Source organism: Moschus berezovskii, chromosome 17, assembly GCF_049115385.1.
Source record: "Moschus berezovskii isolate FMDL1 chromosome 17, NW_MosBer_1.0, whole genome shotgun sequence".
NCBI classification, from domain to species: Eukaryota; Metazoa; Chordata; class Mammalia; order Artiodactyla; family Moschidae; genus Moschus; species Moschus berezovskii.
Window position 1 is genome coordinate 76,185,591 of NC_142476.1, and position 25,438 is coordinate 76,211,028.

At 37.4% G+C, this 25,438-nt stretch overlaps 1 pseudogene; it reads right to left on the reverse strand.

The window, feature by feature from the left end:
* LOC148775194 (small ribosomal subunit protein uS2-like) overlaps window positions 1–25,221 on the reverse strand; it is a 46,657-nt pseudogene extending 21,436 nt beyond the window's left edge.
* Between the last annotated feature and the right edge of the window lie 217 nt (window positions 25,222–25,438).

Here is a 25,438-nt window from a genome sequence, read left to right on the forward strand (position 1 = left end):
CTCTCCCTGGACAGGGCAAGACCTCTGTTCCATGGGCAGGAGCTAGTGGTGGGAGGGATAGAGGATTTGTTCTTCCCTGTGTTCTCCCCAACCCAGATCATCCCTATGGAGAAGGAACTGTGTGTATACATGTGGGGAAAAGATCGAACTTAGGCTGCTACTCAGCTTCTACAACTCATCTTCCTCAAAATAGGTCTTCCAGACTACAGAGCCTGTTAGATGGAATTGATGTCCAGTGGATGCCAAATCCACCCTGAAGAGCTCTCTTGTCCCACAGAGCTGGGTAAGTCAATAAAAGACATGCTGTTGCCAAGACATTGGAAGTGTTCTTCACAGGAAAATGCTGCTCCTAGCATGAAGTCCATGGCCTTCCAATGTTGTTAAAAATCTCTGTAGACCTCGTGCAGTAACTGCTTCTCAATTTATTTTAAACCCTTTGTACAATCTCCAGAATGCATTAGAAAATTGTCTTTGTTAATTTTGAACAGTGCATTAAAAGTTTCTCTGGCAGAGTTTCACCAAGCTTCTCACACTGTTGTTACTGACAGGATGTTACAAGTGAGAATACTTGATATTCAACCTATAATTAGTCTTATATTTATTTTATCAATATATATTCGATGACTAGCCTGGATTTGTGTGCTAATTAAACACTCTAGAAATTTAGAACCTTTGTATAGGATGGTGAATATTTATTTATTTATTTATTTTTAATATAACTTTATTTATTTTAATTGGAGGCTAATTGCTTTACATTATTGTTTTGGTTTTGCCATACATTGACATGAATCCGCCCCGGGTGTACATGTGTTCCCCATCCTGAACCCCCCTCCCACCTCCCTCCCCATCCCATCCCCCTGGGTCATCCCAGTGCACCAGTTCCAAGCACCCTGTATCATGCATCGAACCTGGACTGGCGATTCGTTTCACATATGATAATATACATGTTTCAATGCCATTCTCCCAATATACCACCCTTGCCTTCTCCTACAGAGTCCAAAAGACTGTTCTATACATCTGTGTCTCTTTTGCTGTCTTGCATATAGGGTTATCATTACCATCTTTCTAAATTCCATATATATGTTTTAATATACTGTATTGGTGTTTTTCTTTCAAGTTTACTTCAATGTGTATAATAGGCTCCAGTTTCATCCACCTCATCAGAACTGATTCAAATGTATTATTTTTAATGGCTGAGTAATATTCCATTGTGTATATGTACCACAGCTTTCTTATCCATTCATCTACTGATGGACATCTAGGTTGCTTCCATGTCCTGGCTATTATAAACAGTGCTGTGATAACCATTGGGGTACACATGTCTCTTTCAATTCTGGTTTCCTTGGTGTGTATGCCGAGAGGACTGCCTTAATCCTTCTATGAACGTTTTTCCTTTCTCTGGACTTCAGATTTCCAATTACACACCTTAGAGATAAATGTACACTCTCTGTTGTATCAACTCAGGCATTTCCCCATTCAATGTTTTTTTGAGATACTTCTCTCAGGGATCAGAAAATTGTTAATTCAAAAGTATGGCATTAGTTGATAATTCTTAAAATTCTAGAGTGATATCTTTAAAACCTCCTTAATGAGAGAAATAACTTCACCATAAAAAAAGAATAAAGCACTTTGGTAAAAGACACGGGGAAGTCTAGGAGCCTGACTTAAATAAGTCTCCCCTACTATCTGTACCTTTGACTCTCACTGTAAAGATTGATGTTAACAATCGGCTATTTAAAGATAAATAATTGCTGTATAGAGTTTAACTCACAAAAAGTGGATATTTATTAAATAACTACAGCATGTCAATTTTGGTATGAAAATTAAATTATTTGACAATCATGTCATAGAGTGAAACTCTATTTGAAATGAATGAAGCAAAATTTTATAACATTTTGGTAAAATTAGTTATGCTTTCTGATTTTAGGGATAGTAAATCTGACTTTGCATTAAGCGGTGCTAAGGATTAACATATAAATGTGTGAAAAGTGTCATCACAATTATTCTCTATCCTTTTTAATTCTCAAAACAACATCATGTGATATGCACTTCTCCATTTTGATGATGAAGAAGTCAGGCTATAAGCAGTGTTGTGTGCAGGATTTGTGCAGGATGACTTTTAAGGGATGGATTCAGGACTTGAATTCTGTCATTTTTATACCAATTAGAAGGAAATGGCAACCCACTACAGCATTCTTGCCTGGAAAATCCCATAGTAGGAGGAGCCTGATAGGTTATAGTCCATGGGGTCGCAAAGAGTTGGACACGACTAACTGACTTCACTAAGTGTCTACCCTGGTAGTCCAGTGGTTAAGACTCTGTTCTCAATGCAAGAGGCCCGGGTTTGATCCCTGGTCAGGGAACTAAGATCCCACATATTGCTTCCCCTGGTGGCTCAGATGGTAAAGGATCTGCCTGCAGTGTAGGATACATGGGTTCGATCCTTGGGTTGGGAAGGTCCCGTAGAGAAGGGAATGGCTATCCACTCCAGTATTCTTTCCTGGAGAATTCGATGGATGGAGGAGCCTGGCAGGCTAGAGTCCATGGGGTCACAAAGAGTCAGACAGGACTGAGAGGCTTTCACTTTTTAATATTGTTGCTAATGGCTCCTGAATAGAGGAATATCATTATCTAATTATTACAATATGGGTTATGGATTATTTTTTTCTGAAAAACTATATTTTTAAATTAATAAATAGCATTTTACTAATAACTTCTTTCTTATTTTTTAAATAGTAGGTCCTTGTTGATTATCTGTTTTAAAAATAGCAGTGTGTACATGTCAATACCAAACTGAAAAATTATTATCGTCCTGTGTTACTTCTTAACTATAGGCCTTTTAACCTGTTTGACATTAATTCTGTGATCATTATTATGAGAAACATAATATTCCCCAGGGATATTGTGATTAATCCCTGTGAATATTTTTTCTTTGTGATAATACACTATGTAATTGATATGGCTGACTCAGTAATTCGAATGGAATATGAAAAAAATAGGTTTATCATAGTTTTATTTGCATAATATTTAGACTACCATCTAAAATACAATTTTAATTTAGTAAATTAGATTTTTATTTGCTCCTAAAAAGTGTAAATATATTTATGTTCAAGTTATATTATTTTAAAAACATATTTTAAGTATTGCTTTTAGATATATTATTTCAATGAAGTTTAGTTCAAAGTAACAGAAAAGGTAACTGTTTTCAAAACTTACCTGTAAATATTATTCATGTGGACTATATATTTTCAAGAAATCAGTGCAATTTTTGTAAACATTCCTTATAAAAAGCATTTGCTCTTTGGTTCAGTTCAGTTCAGTTCAATTCGGTCTCTCAGTTGTGTCTGACTCTTTGCGACCCCATGAATCACAGCACGCCAGGCCTCCCTGTCCATCACCAACTCCTGGAGTTCACTCAAACTCATGTCCATAGAGTTGGTGATGCCATCCAGCCATCTCATTCTCTGTCGTCCCCTTCTCCTCCTGCCCCCAATCCCTCCCAGCATCAGAGTCTTTTCCAGTGAGTCAACTCTTTGCAAGAGGTATAACATACCAAATAAAAGTTTGTATACTGAACTGAAAAATAAATTTGCAACATATATTTTATTGAAGCTTTTTGAACCCAGTTAAACTTCATATAGAGACAATGCTTTATGGTAGTCTTGTGTTTATTTATATTTTACATTTTATGAAGCATTGACTTCTGCCTTCTAAAAACAGAAGTACGTTGTCAAGAACAATAAAGTCTGATTCAGTATAAGGTTAAAATCTTCTCTAAAAGATTGATAAAGTAATCTTTCTAAGAGATAAGTGGTAAAGGGCATAAAAGTACTTTACTTCCCAATAGTCTGGAAATACACCTTGATATTTAGAATTTCATCAAAAGCAAACAGCAGCATTTTATGTTAGTGCTATAAAACAGAAGTACTTCAAGGTCTATGATATTATTATTATGCTATTATTTTTATTGACCCAAAGGCCAAAAAATTAATAATATTCACATAATCTTTATAGATATTTAGAATAAAAATCACTTCATGTGAATACTGATAAATTCACAATTAAAAATAATCACAATGTCAGGGTTTCTGCAAAAGTGAGAATATAATTTTGGTTTACCTAATGTCTGTCATGAGTGATTTCAGCACCTTTCTCTTATCAAAATTAAACTATCTTGCATCAAGATTCATTCTGTGAACATTTATACCAGGTTGCTTATTTCAGTAATTTGCTTATTCTAATGAGAAATATAGAATGATGGTTTAATGTTACTGATTAGGATTGCAGAAAATAAAGTTGTTTGTTCATATATAAAAAGTATCATCTTGAACCTACTTCTTTAGGAAGTGTACAACTTTTAGTAGAGGAAACTGATAAATATACTATAGTGAACTATTTCTTTTATGACACCAATCAATTGAGTCTTCAAAGGGACCATAGTGGAAAGAGAACAGTGTGTAGTCATAGAAACTACAATTTGAATTCTAACTGTATCTTGTTGAAAGAATGTGACTTTGATCTCCTGCCCTGATACTGTTGAAAATACTCAAGAAATACTTATAATGACACCAATGTAGTCTTTGAAAACTCCACATGGAATCTAGGTAGAAATCATTAGATTTAGCCTCTTTGATTTGTATTTATGTTTAAATATCTCCCTTGTATGTCAGGACTATTTCTTTCCATTTGGAATCGCAAATCAACAGATATTCATTAAATTGTTTAGGACCCACTAATAGTGTGAGGATTATTCAGATATCTTTAACATTTCATGGACTTGTGCAAATAAAAGCTGACATACCATATGTCCAAGAAATTTAAAGTTACAAGTAAAGCTAGTAAACTGTTAAAGAAACTAAAAGAAAAGAATGCATATATGTATAACTGATTACTTTCATGTATACCTGAAACTAGAACAGCATTATAAATCAACTATACTCCAAGATAAATGAAAACAAAAATCTGTTAAAATATTTTTTCTTGTATTATGAAAAAATATACCACCATTTCAACAAAATGGAAAAATAAAATGAAAGCTTTGATTTTATAAAGCTAAAAATCTGCATAATATCATATGATTGAATAAAACTAGTATTGCCTATTTCTGTGTGGTCTGTTGATATACTATCAATGTTGGTATTAGTAATTAAATTAGAGTATACATAAATTCTATTTATTCCATAAAATTCATTTTTGCCCATGTATCAACAAATTAATTATATGTTGTTCTAATCATAGTGATCATCAGTTCAGTTCAGTTCAGTCGCTCAGTCGTGTCCGACTCTCCATGACCCCATGAATCACAGCACGCCAGGCCTCCCTGTCCATCACCAACTCCCGGAGTTCACTCAAACTCATGTCCACAGAGTCGGTGATGCCATCCAGCCATCTCATTCTCCGTCGTCCACTTCTCCTCCCGCCCCCAACCTTTCCCAGCATCAGAGTCTTTTCCAGTGAATCAACTCGTCGCATGAGGTGGCCAAAGTATTGCAGTTTCAGCTTTAGCATCAGTCCCTCCAATGAACATCCAGGATTGATCTCCCTTAGAATGGACTGGTTGGATCTCCTTGCAGTATAAGGGACTCTCAAGAGTCTTCTCCAACACTACAGTTCAAAAGCATCGATTCTTCGGCGATCAGCTTTCTTCACAGTCCAACTCTCACATCCATACATGACCACGGGAAAAACCATTGCCTTGAATAGACGGATCTTGGTTGGCAAAGTAATGTCTCTGCTCTTTAATATACTATCAAGGTTGGTCATAACTTTCCTTCCAAGGAGCAAGCGTCTTTTAATTTCATGGCTGCAATCAGCATCTGCAGTGATTTTGGAGCCCAAAAAAATAAAGTCTGATAATGTTTCCACTGTTTTCCCATCTATTTCCCATGAAGTGATGGGACCAGATGCCATGATCTTTGTTTTCTGAATGTTGAGCTTCAAGCCAACCTTTTCACTCTCCTCTTTCACTTTCATCAAGAGGCTTTTGAGTTCCTCTTCACTTTCTGCCATAAGGGTAGTGTCATGTGCATATCTGAGGTTGTTGATATTTCTCCCAGCAATCTTGATTCCAGCTTGTGCTTCTTCCAGCACAGCGTTCCTCATGATGTACTCTGCATAGAAGTTAAATAAGCAAGGTGACAATATACAACCTTGACGTACACCTTTTCCTATTTGGAACCAGTGTTGTTCCATGTCCAGTTCTGACTGTTGCTTCCTGACCTGCATACAGGTTTCTCAAGAGGCAGGTCAGGTGGTCTAGTATTCCCATCTCTTTCAGAATTTTCCACAGCTTATTGTGATCCACACAGTCAAAGGCTTTGGCATAGACAATGAAGCAGAAATAGATGTTTTTCTGAAACTCTCTTGCTTTCTCCATGATCCAGTGGATGTTGGCAATTTGATCTCTGGTGCCTCTGCCTTTTCTAAAACCTGCTTGAACATCTGGGAGTTTACGGTTCACATATTGCTGAAGCCTAGCTTGGAGAATTTTGAGCATGACTTTACAAGCGTGTGAGATGAGTGCAATTGTGCGGTAGTTTGAGCATTCTTTGGCATTGCCTTTCTTTGGGATTGGAATGAAGACTGACCTCTTCCAGTCCTGTGGCCACTGCTGAGTTTTCCAAATTTGCTGGCATATTGAGTGCAGCACTTTCACAGCATCTTCTTTCAAGATTTGAAATAGCTCCACTGGAATTCCATCACCTCCACTAGCTTTGTTCGTAGTGAGGCTCTCTAAGGCCCACTTGACTTCACATTCCAAGATGTCTGGCTCTAGGTCAGTGACCACGTTATCGTGACTATCTTGGTAGTGAAGATCTTTTTTGTACAGTTCTTCTGTGTATTCCTGCCACCTCTTCTTAATATCTTCTGCTTCTGTTAGGTCCATACCATTTCTGTCCTTTATCGAGCCCATCTTTGCATGAAATATTCCCTTGGAATCTCTAATTTTCTTGAAGAGGTCTCTTGTTTTTCCTATTCTGTTGTTTTCCTCTATTTCTTTGCATTGATTGCTGAGGAAGTCTTTCTTATCTCTCCTTGCTATTCTTTGGAACTCTGCATTCAAATGCTTATATCTTTCCTTTTCTCCTTTGCTTTTCGCCTCTCTTCTTTTCACAGCTATTTGTAAGGCCTCCTCAGACAGCCATTTCGCTCTTTTGCATTTCTTTTCCATGGGGATGGTCTTGGTCCCTGTCTCCTGTACAATGTCACGAACCTCCGTCCAGAGTTCATCAGGCACTCTATCTATCAGATCTAGTCCCTTAAATCTATTTCTCACTTCCACTGTATAATCATAAGGGATTTGATTGAGGTCATATCTGAATGGTCTAGTGGTTTTCCCTACTTTCTTCAATTTAAGTCTGAATTTGTCAATAAGGAGTTCATGATCTGAGCCACAGTCAGCTCCTGGTCTTGTTTTTGCTCACCGTATACAGCTTCTCCATCTTTGGTTGCAAAGAATATAATCAATCTGATATCGGTGTTGACCATCTGGTGATGTCCATGTGTAGAGTCTTCTCTTGTGTTGTTGGAAGAGGGTGTTTGCTATGACCAGTGCATTCTCTTGACAAAACTCTATTAGCCTTTTCCCTGCTTCATTCTGTGCTCCAAGGCCAAATTTGCCAGTTACTCCAGGTGTTTCTTGACTTCCTACTTTTGCATTCCAGTCCCCTATAATGAAAAGGACATCTTTTTTGGGTGTTAGTTCTAAAAGGTCTTGTAGATCTTCATAGAACCGATTAACTTCGGCTTCTTCAGCATTACTTGTTGGGGCATAGGCCTGGATTACTGTAATATTGAATGGTTTGCCTTGGAAACGAACAGAAATCATTCTGTCGTTTTTAAGATTGCATCCAAGTACTGCATTTCGGACTCTTTTGTTGACCATGATGGCTACTCCATTTCTTCTAAGGGATTCCTGCCCACAGTAGTAGATATAATGGTCATCCGAGTTAAATTCACCCATTCCAGTCCATTTTAATTCACTGATTCCTAGAATGTCTATGTTCACTCTTGCCATCTCCCGTTTGACCACTTCCAATTTGCCTTGATTCATGGACCTAACATTCCAGGTTCCTATGCAATATTGCTCTTTACAGCACCGGACCTTGCTTCTATCACTGGTTACATCCACAGCTGGGTATTGGTTTTGCTTTTGCTCCATCCCTTTATTCCTTCTAGAGTTTCTTCTCCACTGAGCTCCAGTAGCATACTGGGCCCCTACCGACCTGGGGAATTCCTCATTCCGTATCCTATCATTTTGCCCTTTGTTACTGTTGATGGGGTTCTCAAGGCAAGTATACTGAAGTGGTTTGCCATTCCCTTCTCCAGTGGACCACATTCGGCTGTGGTCCATGTGATCAGCTCTGATGCCCCCTAGCAATACCTACCGTCTTATTTGGGTTTCTCTTACCTTGGTAGTGGAAAATCTCTTCACAGCCGCTCCAGCAAAGTGCAGCCGCTGTACCTTACCTTGGACGATGGGTATCTCCTTAAGGCCGCCCCTCCTGACCTTGAACGCGGAGTAGCTTCTCTCGGCCCTCCTGCGCCCGCGCAGCCACTGCCTGTTGGTCATGGGGTAGCTCCTCTCGGCCGCCGGCCCTGGCCTCAGGCGTGGGGTAGCTCCTCACGGCCGCACCCCTTTGCGTGGTTCGTCGCGTCGAGTCTGCGCCGCCGGGACCGGCGTCTCTCGCGTCGCGTCTGCGCCTCAGGGGCCGGCGTCTCTCACGTCAAAATCTATTAATATAATATAAAGGTTTAAATTGTAATGTAATTCTAAGTATACTAAATTTAAATGTGTTTTCATGAAAAATATGAATATAATTAACTATAAAAACTCAAGACCTTAAAAAATGTTTCAAACCTATTTTCAACAATTTTTCTTTGAATATTTCAGAAGTGTGCATTAAAATGAATAGTTAAAATATAAATTATAATGAATATATATCAATATATATCAACTTTTAAAATCAAGCTTGTTTAAATCAACCTGATGTTGGTGCATGATATTTGAACATTATATTAAAGCTATCTGGAATTCTAGTTTCTGATCTAAATAACAGATACTGTACTTATTATGTGTAGATATTTGTATCCAAATTTAAGACTAACAATGAATAGCTAATATTGAAAAATTTCCTTACCATCATGGACAATTACCACCATGGGTAATTTGTGGCAAATATAATGATTTGTGAGTTATCAGAAATCATGAATTTGAGTGTAACAAAGTATAGAACTTTGACAGAATTATAGGGAAATAATATTCCATATTCAAGAATCCTTTACATTCATTGAATCTGATAGAAAGATATGAAAATTCAATTATTTTTTTTCCTTTACTTGTTTCTGATATTTAAATTCTTTCCACTTTAAGAATAAAAGTTTATGCCAGCTGTAGCAAACTTCATAAAACTTCTGGCTATTTGAAACTTGTTGCCTTTCATATCAATGTTACAAAGCAAATGTTATATCGATTTTCTCCAAAGCTTTAATAGTGTTGATCACGGGAATGGGTATTTTCCACCTTCCAGTAACATCATGCCAACTGAAGGCTCTGAATCCCTAGTGACAATAGTGTCCGTTATGTCATTGGCTTTTTTATATTGTGTTATCCAGAACCATTTATAGGGCTGTTCCTCTAAGCACAACACCCCTGGCAGTAGCCTTCTTCCCTGGACCTAAGTAGGTACTAGCTATGACAAACTATTTTATTTTTCTCAACTTTTCATGCTGCTTCTGAATAACAGACATATTTTTGTTATTTCTTCATTTTTATTTATTATCCTGTTTGGTGACTGGTTACATGCTGTAACAGTGGTCTCTGTTTCTATTTTGCTCACCTTTCTTTGGTGATATATTTTGGATTTTAAAATACTCTGAGGACTTCAGCATTTTTCCTTTGACCACAGATCACAGCAGTTGCATATATAATGTTCCAAACATGTACAGTAATGCCATTGATCCAGTGTCTGTTATTTCACTGAATGTTTTTAAATGCTTTCTTTTTCCCAGAAACTGTTTGGTTTTGTAGAGCATCTCGGCTACACTAGCTCTGCCAAACTATCTATCAAACCAATCTGCCCTCAAGTTCAATATGAGGTTCAAGTGGTGTGGCTATTAATTGTCATTTTCCCAGGACAGTCTGGGCTTATGCTGGTCTGGAATAATTATGAATGGGTAACTCTTTCAGTCTTAGATTCCTAGTTTGATAATGGTATGTAGTTGCCCTTCATATGGATCTCTGTGGTGTCTAAAATCTCCCTGACTTTGTATTTATAAGGTTCTCCTCATCAATTCCCAGTTTAGGCTTGTCTTGTTCCTATGATTTTCAGTTGGCTGACAGCTTCCCAGGTGGAATTAGTGGTTAAAAACAAACAAATGAACTGGTGATATAGATGTAAGAGAAAGAGACACAGGTTTGATCCCTGGGTGGGGAAGATCCCCTGGTGGAGGAAATGGCAACCCACTGCACAATTCTTGCCTGGAAAATTCTAAGGACATAAGAGCATGGCAGACTATAGTCCATACGGTAGCAGAGTCCGACATGACTGAACCAACTTAGCACACATGACAGTACTCCCAAACAGAGTAGAACCAGAGACATTCATCCTCAGGAAACCAGGACCTCTCTTCTTTGTCCTTCAAAACTTTCCCCATCTGCTTGTTCACAGTTTCTCCTGTAAGCTAATTCTTCCACTGAGACATGTTTAACAGTTGTTCACCCAGTATGTGTTTTTAATATTTTTTTGCATTTTGATTTTTTGCAGGTTTGTTATGTTGTTTGTTAGGTTGCTAAGTCTTGTCCACCTCTTTTGAGATCCCAAGGACTGTATCCCACCAAGGTCCTCTGATCATGGGATTACTGGAGAGGGTTGCCATTTCTTTCTCTAGGGGCTTTTCCAGACTCAGGGATGGAACTTGTGACTTCTATACTGCAGGCAGATTCTTTACCACCGAGCCACCTGGAAAGACCCTCATTTATTAAACAAAAGTTTTTAAGAAATACATTAGGCATTTTTTTCACGCATCCTCCCTCAAACCTGGCCAATATTTAATTTTTCAAATTAAATATTTTACTTATCAATTAAACTGAAGAGTATTTTACCTTATTATTACCATATTTACCAGCAACCCACTAGTTCTTCCAAATTAAATTTCAAGCAACCACAAAATTTTACTGCGATAGAGATTTCACCCAATTTATTCTTTATTCCTTGTCATTATTTTTCAGAAATATAGCTATATTATTACATTATCAAGTGGAACAGTATGTCCTCTTTGTTCCTAAGTATGTTTATGTTAGTCGCTCAGCTGTGCCTGACTCTTTGCGGCACCATGGACTGCAGCCCACCAGTCTCCTCTGTCCATGGGATTTTCTAGCCAAGGATACTGGAGTGGGTTGTCATTTCCTTCTCCAGGGAATCTTCCTGACCCAGGGATTGAACCCGGGTCTCCTGAACTGCAGGCAGATTCTTTACCGACTGAGCTACAAGGGAAGTTGTCCCATTCCTAAGTATGTAAGTTCAGTCATATAGGACTCTGCTACCCTATGAGCATATACTTTCCTAAGTATAAGGAGACCATTATATTTAACCAATATTTACATTGCCTCTAAAAATAGAAAACTACACATTATCCTAAAAATAATTCTAACTTATACTATAGGATCCACAACTATGTTTTACTTAAACATGGTAAAGGCATTTTTTTTCAGTCAAATTCAGTTTAAAAAATTAAAATGATTCTATGTGTATTTCTACCTTTTAAACTTTAAGCACTCACATTTTGAACACCATTTATGCAAGTTGGTTTGTTCAAACAAAGGCAAACTCAGCCATATGGGCCATTTTCCAGGATCTGTGAACATGCCATGGCCAGTTTTCACATTTTTCTTATAAGAAGAAAATGATAACTTTAAGTCAAATTGCTAAGGACATTTTCTTTCAGAGAAACTCATTTTTTAAAAGTCTTTCCCCATTTTCTCTTTCAAAGAGTCCTTTCATTTTCAATTATGAGGAAAGTGCAATGTTTGTGGTTTAAATGCAAATAATGTAACTCAGATTCAACAACTGTGACTACTTTTGCAGTGAAAGGCAAAATAAAAATATACATATACATTATTTAATGCTTATAAATGCTTTCCATTTCAAGAAACTTCTGAATTCAAATTCTTTGAGGTGTCTATTTACACTTAAGCAAACCTCATGTTTAATATTGACTAAACTGAACATGACCTTAAAAATACTAATATTTCTAAATGTTTTTAGTTTATCTTATTTAAGAAAGAAACAAAAACAAACTATAAGTTACAGTATTTGAGTCTTTTTCTTTCATCTCTTTGTTGATGGTTGTTTAATTAATTTTTATTGTTAAACTGAGCATAAAGAGAAGTAAAAGGCATAAATAAGTGACCATGAAGGTAAGTTTGTGATTGCTAAGAAACCAAGGAAGAGACCTTCCCACTGATGGGACCTCAGAAGGCTTATCAGGCCACCTCCCTCCTTCACAAAGGGGACCAGAGTACTAACCTCTAAAGATAAATTTTGTCGGTCTTTGAATTTTTATAAATATTATTATTCAGTATATTTTCTTTTCTGTCTGACTTCTTTCTCTTAATTTTGTGTTTGTGATCATAATCCATATTGTGCAAGCATTACCTAACTTGTTTCTTCTACATAGGATTTGATTACATAGATATTTCACAATTTACTTGTCTTTCTACTGATGACGGACATTATTACTTTCAAGTTTTGCTGTATTATGAACAGCACTGTTTGTAAAAGATTAGCTAGTTCAGACAACAGATAAGCCTAATTCTAGCAAAACATTACTTGCAGAATAGATGCTTGTAGTTCTATTGAATAAGCACCCAAGCATGACATTGCAGGGTCACAGGGTATGTGCTCATTTATAGCCTTAGGAGATAGTATAAAAATTACTGAGATACTGTTCCAGAGTTATTCTCAGCCAATAGCAGTGTATGGTATTTATTCTCCATTTTGGTTATTTCTCTTCTCCTTTCTTTCTCTTTCCCTTTCTTTTGCCCCTTCCTTTAACCCATCCATCCTCTCTTTTTTGAGGTAACAAATGTATTTAGGTATAATAAATGAGAATTGGCTTCTTCAACGTTACTTTTTGGGGTATAGGCCTGGATTACTGTAATATTGAATGGTTTGCCTTGGACACGAACAGAAATCATTCTGTCGTTTTTAAGATTGCATCCAAGTACTGCATTTCGGACTCTTTTGTTGACCATGATGGCTACTCCATTTCTTCTAAGGGAATCCTGCCCACAGTAGTAGGTATAATGGTCATCTGAGTTAAATTCACCCATTCCAGTCCAATTTAGTTCACTGATTCCTAGAATCTCTATGTTCACTATTGCCATCTCCTGTTTGACCACTTCCAATTTGCCTTGATTCATGGACCTAACATTCCAGGTTCCCATGCAATATTGCTCTTTATAGCATCAAACCTTACTTCTATCACCAGTCATATCCACAACTGGGTATTGGTTTTGCTTTGGCTCCATTCCTTCATTCTTTCTGGAGTTATTTCTCCACTGATCTCCAGTAGCATACTGGGCACCTATCAACCTGGGGAATTCCTCATTTGGTATCCTATCATTTTGCCTTTTGATACAGTTCATGGGGTTCTTAAGGCAAGTATACTGAAGTGGTTTGCCATTCCGTTCTCCAGTGGACCACAATCTGTCATGGTTCTATGAAGACCTACAAGACCTTTTAGAACTAACACCCAAAAAAGATGTCCTTTTCATTATAGGGGACTGAAATGCAAAAGTAAGAAGTCAAGAAACACCTGGAGTAACAGGCAAATTTGGCCTTGGAGCACGAAATGAAGCAGGGCAAAGGCTAATAGAGTTTTGCCAAAGGAACGCACTGGTCATACAACACAAGGGAAGACTCTACACATGGACATCACCAGATGGTCAACATTGAAATCAGATTGATTATATTCTTTGCAGCAAAAGATGGAGAAGCTGTATACAGTTAGCAAAACCAAGACCAGGAGCTGACTGTGACTCAGATCATGAACTCCTTATTGACAAAGTCAGACTGAAATTGAAGAAAGTAAGGAAAACCACTAAACCATTCAGGTATGACCTAAATCAAATCCCTTATGATTATACAGTGGGAGTGAGAAATAAATTTAAGGGACTAGATCTGATAGAGTGCCTGATGAACTATGGATGGAAGTTCATGACATTGTACAGGAGACAGGGACCAAGATCATCCCCATGGAAAAGAAATGAAAAAAAGCAAAATGGCTGTCTGAGGAGGCCTTACAAATAGCTGTGAAAAGAAGAGAAGCAAAAAACAAAGGAGAAAAGGAAAGATAAAAGCATCTGAATGCAGAGTTCCAAAGAATAGCAAGGAGAGATAAGAAAGCCTTCCTCAGCGATCAATGCAAAGAAATAGAGGGAAACAACAGAATAGGAAAAACAAGAGGTCTCTTCAAGAAATTTAGAGATATCAAGAGAACATTTCATGCAAAGATGGGCTCAATAAAGGACAGAAATGGTATGGACCTAACAGAAGCAGAAGATATTAAGAAGAAGTGGCAAGAATACACAGAAGAACTGTACAAAAAAGATCTTCACGACCAAGATAATCACGATGGCATGATCACTCACCTAGAGCCAGACATCTAGAAATGTGAAGTCAAGTGAGCCTTAGAAAACATCATGATGAACAAAGCTAGTGGAGGTGATGGAACTCCAGTTGAACTATTTCAAATCCTGAAAGATGATGCTGTGAAAGTGCTGCACTCAATATGCCAGCAAATGTGGAAAACTCAGCAGTGGCCACAGGACTGGAAAAGGTCAGTCTTCATTCCAATCCCAAAGAAAGGGAATGCCAAATAATGCTCAAACTACTGCACAGTTGCACTCATCTCACACGCTAGTAAAGTCATGCTCAAAATTCTCCAAGCCAGGCTTCAGCAATACGTGAACCATGAACTTCCAGATGTTCAAGCTTGTTTTAGAAAAGGCAGAGGAACCAGAGATCAAATTGCCAACATCCTCTGGCTCATGGAGAAAGCAAGAGAGTTCCAGAAAAACATCCATTTCTGCTTCATTGACTCTGCCAAAGCCTTTGACTGTGTGGATCACAAGAAACTGTGGAAAATTCTGAAAGAGATGGGAATCCCAGACCACCTGACCTGCCTCTTGAGAAACCTGTATGCAGGTCAGGAAGCAACAGTTAAAACTGGACATGGAACAACAGACTGTTTCCAAATAGGAAAAGGAGTACGTCAAGGTTGTATATTGTTACCCTGCTTATTTAACTTTATATGCAGAGTACATCATGAGGAACACTGGGCTGGAAGAAGCACAAGCTGGAATCAAGATTGACAGGAGAAATATTAATAACCTCAGATATGCAGATGACACCACCCTTATGGCAGAAATTGAAGAGGAACTAAAAAGCCTCTTGATGAAAGTGAAAGAGAGTGAAAAGTTTGGCTTGAAGCTCAACATTCAGAAAACAAAGATCATGGCATCTGGTCCCATCACTTCATGGGAAATAGATGGAAAAATAGTGGAAACAGTGTCAGACTTTGTTTTTATGGGCTCCAATATCACTGCAGATGCTGACTGCAGCCATGAAATTAAAAGACGCTTACTCCTTGGAAGGAAAATTATGTCCAACCTAGATTGTATATTAAAAAGCAGAGACATTACTTTGCCAACAAAGGTCCATCTAGTCAAGGCTATGGTTTTTCCAGTGGTCATGTATGGATGTGAGAGTTGGACTGTGAAGAAAGCTGATCACCGAAGAATTGATGCTTTTGAACTGTGGTGTTGGAGAAGACTCTGAGAGTCCCTCGGACTGCAAGGAGATCCAACCAGTCCATTCTAAAGGAGATCAATCCTGGGTGTTCATTGGAAGGACTGATGCTAAAGCTGAAACTGCAATACTTTGGCCACCTCATGTGAAGAGTTGACTCATTGGAAAAGACTCTGATGCTGGATGGGATTGGGGGCGGGAGGAGAAGGGGACGGCAGAGAATGAGATGGCTGGATGGCATCACCGTCTCGATGGACATGAGTTTGAGTGAACTCCGGGAATTGGTGATGGACAGCGAGGCCTGGCGTGCTGTGGTTCATGGGGTCACAAAGAGTCGGACACGACTGAGTGACTGAACTGAACTGAAGTGAAGTGAATGACAATCGACTCATGTGCGGTGGGTGTACAGCTTGAGGATTTTTGGCATACACTTGAAACCATTTCAAAACAAAACAGAGCAATCATTTTCAGCAACCGCAAATGTTTCCTTGTTTCCCTTTAAGTTTTTGCCTTCCTCCCACCCCTATCCTTTGATAACTTCTGATCTGTTTTTTGTCATTACAGATTGTATTTTCGTATGTAGTATTTTTGTGTGACCTATCATTTGCTCATTTTTCTATCATTATTTGTCTTTCATTGCTTTGTAGAGATTCCATATGTTTTTAATATTTGCCTTTTGTCAAATATATGTGTTACAAATAGTTCCCTATGGAGGTAATATCTGCTTCTATAGTTGTTATGGGTTTTCTCTCTCTTCCAGGGTAGTTGCTGATATGACATTGGATTGATTACTAGTTACCACATTATAGTCAAGGTATTAAGGATGAAAAGTTTTGATTTTTAATAAACATTCTGTACACTGATTTGATGATACAAAATCAAAAGATGAGGTTACACCACTTTTGAGCCAGAGGTTTAATTAAGATGTAACCAAAAAAAAGAGGTCATTAGTTCATCTATACTTTCTAGTATGCCACATTATAAGGCTTTTCCTTCAATGGAATTGACTTCACCCTTTAAATATTATACTGGCAATTATTTATAGAAGCATATTTAATATGATGCTTACCTTAAGACCTCACATTTGCATAGGCCCTTTCCAATATTCAAGAATTTATATCTTTATAAATACACAGAAAATGCTATTTCTCTTTTAAGTGCCTCCATAAATGTAATCTTCAGGCATGAGAGAACCTGGGTGTGATGCAGATCATCTTGCTACACTTCTAGTTGCTTTTCACCCGCAATTAATAATAATAACCAAAACTACCTACATGCTTAAACCCTTCACTACTCATAAAGTTAATATAACACACAGATGAGGTAGTGAGAGATGAGTCATTAATTGACAATGACATACACTAGAGCTTTCTAATGAGGGAAATAGTAAGTAGAAATGGCCATAATTAGTTCCAGTAATGAAAATTAATAAATTTCAAGTCAGCTAAATCACAAGCACTATTACATTTTGCCAAATATATAAACTTCCAGTATATGGGGAGTTATAATATTTTTTCCACACTGAGCAATTTTGATAAATCATGTGTCTTGATTGGAAAAGCATATCTTTCTTACTTCTGCAACAATTCAGACTCTAGATATTAGGAGACATTTAATGAATTTAACTGTTCATAGGTAAATATTCAACGTACAGGGACTTTCTAATCTGATCCATATATCTTGAGAACAGATCACCCATTGGAAATAATTGTTACCTGAATTGATAGCCAATATTAAATAACTCTTTACACATGAAAGTAAGATCCTCAAGAAGCGATATTTTAATGAAATTTTCATGGTTCAAGAACAGAAAAAAATCAATCCAGCTTTCTGAGTGGAACATAAGAATTCTTTCCAAGAACTTCTTAATGTGACACATTCATATAATTAATGCTTTAAAAAGGAAATTTCACAGCAGACACTTGAGGCTATGCAGTTTTATTATCTCTGGATAAAATATACCATGTTCTCTGCTTATTACTTTAAATTTTAAGTCTTGTTGTAATGCAGAATATTACCTTGAAGCAATAAACAGTTGTACACTGATTACATAAACCTTAAATCCCCATGATCAACCACTCTCTGGTTTTGTTTTTGTTTTCCTATTTTATTTTCTAAAGCTTTGGTCACACTTGACACTTCTCGCTCCCATCTGAAGATCTGTTGGTCCTGTTATCATGATTTTTTATCACTGCTGTCTCCTTTCTTTCCATTCCCCTTGTTTAACTGTTTATCAACTCATATCCCTAACATGGTTCTGTCCATGTCTCTTTTATCTGTATTTCAAAATATTCGCTGATATTTCCCTGATGTATCAACTTCCTTTATTCTGGAGAACAGAGCAACAGCAGTAGCATTAAGTGTTGAGTTCTTATGCTTTTCAAACCTAAATCTTCCACAGTCTGGATTCAGCTTGCCTTTCAAAAATTATCTTCCAGTGTGGCTACCAATAAACCTTTAGCCCTTAAGTATCTCTGGAGTGATTTATAGATTCTAAATTTTTCACTTATACTAATATTCATTAATTCACTCAGGATTCTCTTCTCTTCATGCAATCCTTTCAGGTCTGGCTTATCCCCCACCTTCTTCTTGATCTCTACCCCAGGTACCCTTCCTTCCAGGGAGAGCTCCCCTATAGGCCCTGTGGCACTTTTAAAGATAACAATAATAGTCCAGTTTATGTATTACACTCTATGTCTAATTCAAGCAATTAAAAATAATTCATTCAGTTAGGTTATTTAGTTGAGTTTTCTCTTGTTTCTTGAGGTGTGCCTGTATTGCTATGAACTTCCCCCTTAGCACTGCTTTTACAACGTCCCAGAGGTTTTGGGTTGTTGTGTTTTCATTTTCATTCATTTCTATGCAGATTTTGATTTCTCTTTTGATTTCTTCGATGATTTGTTCATTATTCAGCAGCGTGTTGTTCAGCCTCCATATGTTGGCATTTTCAATAGTTTTTCTCCTGTAATTGAGATCTAATCTTACTGCACTGTGGTCAGAAAAGATGCTTGGAATGATTTCAATTTTTTTGAATTTACCAAGGCTAGATTTATGGCCCAGGATGTGATCTATCCTGGAAAAGGTTCCGTGTGCACTTGAGAAAAAGGTGAAATTCATTGTTTTGGGGTGAAATGTCCTATAGATATCTATTAGGTCTCACTGGTCTATTCTATCATTTAAAGTTTGTGTTTCCTTGTTTATTTTCTGTTTAGTTGATCTATCCATAGATGTAAGTGGGGCATGATCCTCTACACAGAAAACCCTAAAGACTCTACCAGAAAACTACTAGAGCTAATCAATGAATACAGTAAAGCTGCAGGATATAAAATCAACACACAGAAATCCCTTGCATTCTTATACACTAATAATGAGAAAATAGAAAGAGAAATTAAGGAAACTATTCCATTCAGTGTTGCAACAAAAAGAATTAAATGCTTAGGAATATATCTACCTAAGGAAACAAAAGACTTGTACATAGAAAACTATAAAACACTAGTGAAAGTAATCAAAGAGGACACTAATAGATGGAGAAATATACCGTGTTCATGGATTGGAAGAATAAATATTGTAAAAATGAGTATACTACCCAAAGTAATTTATACATTCAATGTAATCCCTATCAAGCTACCAACGATATTTTTCACAGAACTAGAACAAATAATCTCACAATTTGCATGGAAATACGAAAAACCTCGAATAGCCAAAGCAATCTTGAGGAAGAAAAATGGAACTGGGGGAATTAACCTGCCGGACTTCAGGCTCTGCTACAAAGCCACAGTCATCAAGACAGTATGGTACTGGCATAAAAACAGAAATATAGATGAATGGAACAAAAGAGAAAGCCCAGAGATAAATCCACGCACCTATGGACACCTTACCTTTGACAAAGGAGGCAAGAATATAAAATGGAGAAAAGACAATCTCTTTAACAAGTGGTGCTGGGGAAACTGGTCAACCACTTGTAAAAGAATGAAACTAGAACACTTCCTAACACCATACACCAAAATAAACTCAAAATGGATTAGAGAGCTAAATGTAAGACCAGATTCTATAAAACTCCTAGAGGAGAACGTAGGCAAAACACTCTCTGACATAAATCACAGCAGGATCCTCCAAGACCCACCTCGAGAATATTGGAAATAAAAGCAAAAATAAACAAATGGGACCTAATTAAAATCAAAAGCTTCTGTACAGCAAAGGAAACTATAATTAAGGTGAAAAGACAGCCTTCAGAATGGGAGAAAATAATAGCAAATGAAGCAATGGATAAAGGATTAATCTCCAAAATAGACAAGCAGCTCCTGCAGCTCAATTCCAGAAAAATAAATGACCCAATCAAAAAATGGGACAAAGAACTAAACAGACATTTCTCCAAAGAAGACATAAACATGGCTAACAAACACATGAAAAAATGCTCAACATCCCTCATAATCAGAGAAATGCAAATCAAAACCACAATGAGATACCATTTCACACCAGTCAGAATGGCTGCTATCCAAAAATCTACATGCAATAAATGCTGGAGAGGGTGTAGAGAGAAGGGAACCCTCTTACACTGTTGGTGGGAATGCAAACTAGTACAGCCACTATGGAGAACAGTGTGGAGATTCCTCAAAAAACTGGAAATAGAACTGCCATATGATCCAGCAATCGCACTCCTGGGCATACACACCGAGGAAACCAGAATTGAAAGAGACACATGTACTCCAATGTTCATCGCAGCACTGTTTATAATAGCCAGGACATGGAAGCAACCTAGACGTCCATCTGCAGACGAATGGATAAGAAAGCTTTGGTACATATACACAATGGAGTATTTCTCAGCCATTAAAAAGAATGCATTTGAATCAGTTCTAATGAGGTGGATGAAACTGGAGCCTATTATACAGAGTGAAGTAAGCCAGAAACAAAAACACCAATACAGTATACTAACGCCTATATATGGAATTTAGAAAGATGCAAATGATAACCCTGTATACAAGACAGCAAAAGAGACACAGATGTATAGAACAGTCTTTGGGACTCTGTGGGAGAGGGTGAGAGTGGGATGATTTGGGAGAATGGCATTGAAACATGTATGTTGTCATATGTGAAACGAATCACTAGTTCAGGGTCGATGCATGTTATAGGATGCTCGGGGCTGGTGTGCAGGGATGACCCAGAGGTAGGGTAAAGGGAGGAGGGAGGTGGAAGGAGGGTTCAGGAAGGGGAGCTCATGTACACCCGGGGCGAATTCATGTCAATGTATGGCAAAACCAACCAATATAATATTGTAAAATAATTAGCCTCCAATAAAAAAAAAAGAAAAAAATTCATTCAAATGATAAAATAAATATTCTATAAGAAATTATTTTGGTGTGTAACAATGTTCAACATTTAGAAGAGGTATTTGGCTCAGGGAATTGGCAAAGGGATGAGTTTAATTTTTTAACTTCTGCTCATGGCAGGGTAGGATGTCAGAATTAATATCAAATCTCATAAATAGGTAAAAGGGAGAAAAGCCAAAAAGGTAAATCTCAATTACATACTTAATAAGTTCCAAGGGCAAAGCAGAAAAACTGAAATCAGTGCACAAATCTAAAAGGCAGAGTAAGATTTCAGTAAATATTGGATGTCAGAAAAAGATAGGATTGATAAAACTTGATTAAATATAAGGATTGAACCTAGGAGGAGACTGGCACTCGTGTGATGTTAAAGGGCTTATTGCTTTCACCTACAGAGTTCTTTGAAGGCTCTATAGTCTTAGAAGTACTAGTTGGATATACTTCTACAGGCATAAATAACAGATGGTAGAAGAATATGCATATGGAAACATTAGCATAAAATAATTATTGATATAAAAGCATATACAACTAAACATAGTTCACACCTTTGCAAATGAAACGTGAGACACTGTAAGTTCCAGAAAATCTCCCTAGCAACATCTGGTTTCTTTTGATGAGACAGAAAACTTAAGAGGTTCTTTCAAGACCGTTTATTGCAGGCAAGATGAATTCCAGATCATCCATAATCATAAATTGCCCCCCAGTTCAAGAAGAGGAGAACTTTATCAAGAGTTACTTACATGTCATATCCTATGCTAGATAACTTCATGTGTTTCATCATTTAATATACAGAAAATATCATTATACACTGTTGAGAACAGTAGCTCATTAGCCAGAACATATTTCACATATAATTATTAAAATACAATGATGATAATTATATTCCTTACAGTAGTATATATTTTTTGGGAAAAATTGCCTTTTGACATCTGAAATGTTAATGGATCCTTTCCGAAGAGAAACCATCATAATCAGTGAAAATTATTTTTTTAAAAAAGCAAACTTTAAAACCTCTGAATATTGCCCTAAAGACATACAAGGAGTGAATAGAAAATGCATTGACAAAAAAAAGAAATGTACTAAATACCGGTCAGAATACCCAGAGACTGTGGCATTTAAGCCACAATGCTGTCCAAACCCAGCCAGCTCCATATGATGGCATCACTTGATGGTGGATGTGGCCAGGGTTCTCCATCCCTCTGGATCCCAGCCCAGTGTACAGTATCGCTCCAGGACATGCAGGACATGAGCTTGAGCTTTTCCTGTGCTCCCCACAGCCAAGCTATAGGAGCTGTATTGTACAGCTATAGAATCCCAGGGATGGGGGAGCCTGGTGGGCTGCCGTCTCTGGGGTCGCACAGAGTCGGACACGACTGAAGTGACTTAGCAGCAGTAGCAGCAGCAGGAGCTGTCTATTGTACAGGCAATAGACAGGGAGAGAGCTGAAACTGCCTTTCCCCATCTGTCTCTGATTCCTAAGGAGGAGGTTCTGTTCCAGGTTCAGCCGTCCCAGAATACCTGCTGCTAACATTCCTGCTTAACACTATCCATTTGTTGTTGTTCTCTTGCTAAGTCATGCCCCAATCTTTGTGACCCCATGGACTGCAGCATGCCAGGTTCCTCTGTCCTCCACTATCTCCCAGAGATTTCTCAATTCATGTCCACTGAATCAATGATGTTATCAAACCATCTCATCCTGTGCTGCCCCCTTCTCCTTTTACCTTCAATCTTTCTTTTTTTTATTTTTATTTTGATTGGAGGCTAATTACTTTACAATATTATATTGGTTGGTTTTGCCATACATTGACATGAATCTGCCCCGGGTGTACATGTGTTCCCCTTCGTGAACCCCCTCCCACCTCCCTCCTCCCCTTGTCCTCCCTCTGGGTCATCCCCGTGCACCAGCCTCAGGGTTCTTTTTCAGTGGGTCCTCTTCACATCGGGTGGCCAAAGTATCAGAGCTTTAGTTTCAGTATTTGATGCTGAAACATTATTCATTAGGTAGAGATTTTATGCTCTAGGGTCAAGCTGAGAGGATCTTGAGCTACTGCCCTTGTCCAGAGCCTGGCTTGTGAAGCAGGGATTCCATTCTGAAAGTTGGGCCAATGGCTCTGCCCACATCCCAGCTCCACAACAGTGGTCCAGGAGATTGACCTTGGGGTTAGGAAGGCGGTAAGGTCAAAGAGGTGTGTGACTTTCCCCTCTAGGGGACAGGCTGAATTTGGAACAGAAGAGAGGAAAAGCTTAAGCATAAGGATGCTATTGAAAGTAACGGAAATTCTGGTTGTAAAATAAACATTAAGTGGAGGCTGGTAGCTCCTTGAGAGCAACACTCTAATCTTTAACCATTTAGGATTTTAACAGAGAGAACCAGGTATAAAGACAGCTGATGGGAGCCCTTTGGGGGCCTGATTAAATCTCAAAAAATAAATGGCATTAAAGATGCGATTCTGTTAGAAAAGAAAAAGTAAAGACTTTTTTTCACTCTTTTCCCTTTCCTTCCTTCCTTCCATTCTAGTTTTCTTTCTTCTTTAAATGTAAAATCACCTTGTTATAGCAGAGATAGACACTCAAGACAGGGGGACAGGCTGCTTATAGGACTTCTCTTGGCTGCTGCCATTTTGTAACTTAATAGTTATAAACCTCAAATGAAGAGGACTGTAATAGTCAATCAGACCTTCCAGAGTCACTGACAGGGAAGATTCCAGAACCTCTTGCTGACTCAGATCTCATAATGTTCCTGGGACTGAGTTCACTGCAGTGGTGCAGCAGAAGCCCCTGAGCAGTGACGGTGAACACTGAGCCACTTGCCATATCAGTGGTGCCAGCCTGGGCACTGACAGGCACTCCCTGCCTTTTGGTATACTGGGTGAGGGCAGCTAATGCAAACTGTTCACAAAAAAAATACATGAACAGTCAATTCATCAGCATATAAATTTATTATGAGTGAGTGAGTGAAGTAGCTCAGTCATATCTGACTCTTTGAGAGACCATTAACTGTAGCCTACCAGGCTATATACCATAACAAAATGGGGGTTAGGCCAGGAATGTGATGCAAAACGTGTTACAGGTCATATTAATTGAATAAATAAAAACAGCTACATGATAATCTCACTAGATGCAGAAAAAAGCATCTGAAAATTTTAAACACGCTTTCATGACAAAAATACTCAAAAGTTAGGAGTACATGGAAACTTTCTCAATATGATAAAAAGGTATCTATGATGATACTACAGCTAACATTATACTTAAAAGTAAAAGTAGCCTGAACACTTTGAAAACAAGAAACAGGAAAAGGCAAGGCATTTCACTCTTACAAGGTGCTCTTATGTTGAATTTAAAGCACTAAGAGTAGTTAATATAAAAAGTACATACATGGCCTCCACATCCTCACACAGTTTCTTTCTATACCTATACAAACTGCTTGTTGAATGCCTTCACCAAATAAATTATACATATAAATCCACATTAAATAAAATGTGTATGTGTAAGTTTTCTGAGGAAAGTAAAATTTTGTAATCTATTAATATAATTATTTTAATATTAATATAGGCTAAATGCATATGCATTTATGGGTATACAATATTTTCCATACCTAACCAGTTCAAGCTTAAGAACTATTAATAGTTACTTACATATTATAGGAAGTTCCCCTGGAGAAAGGAAGGGCTACCCTCTCCGGTATTCTGGCCTGGAGAAGAGTCAAACACGACTGAGCCACTTTCACTTACTCACTCACAGGCAGTAATGACTAGAAGTAATTATATAACACTGAGGATGATATAAAAGAGTCTCAAGAAAATTTGAAAATCTCAAAATGTGACAAAAATATTACTAATGTATTATTAAAATAAAAAAATTATGCATAGATCATATGATTATAAAGATTCATATTGATCCTGTTCTTGGAGAAATTATCACTGTTCTATTTAAGAAATATAAGTATAATTCTAGAACCATGGAAAAGAAATTATTTAATAATAGGTTTTGAGGGTAACTTTCCCTAATATTTATTAGTAAAATTTTCTCTAAAATAATGAATTAAGAATCTGAGACTATTTCATAGTAAATACCTCTGTTACCATCTCTGAAACAAACTGTATATGGTAGCCCCATTGAAAGATTTATCTAATTCCATATATGTGTCTTTTACACCCCAAATTTCCCCAAATTTGTTTTTCCTTGAGTATCAAGCTTCTTGAATCTTCTACTATTGAGAATATTTCTTACTAAAGTAATTGCAATAATTACTAATTTGATAAAAACTATACATATTTTAGGATGCTAAGAATTATTGTATAT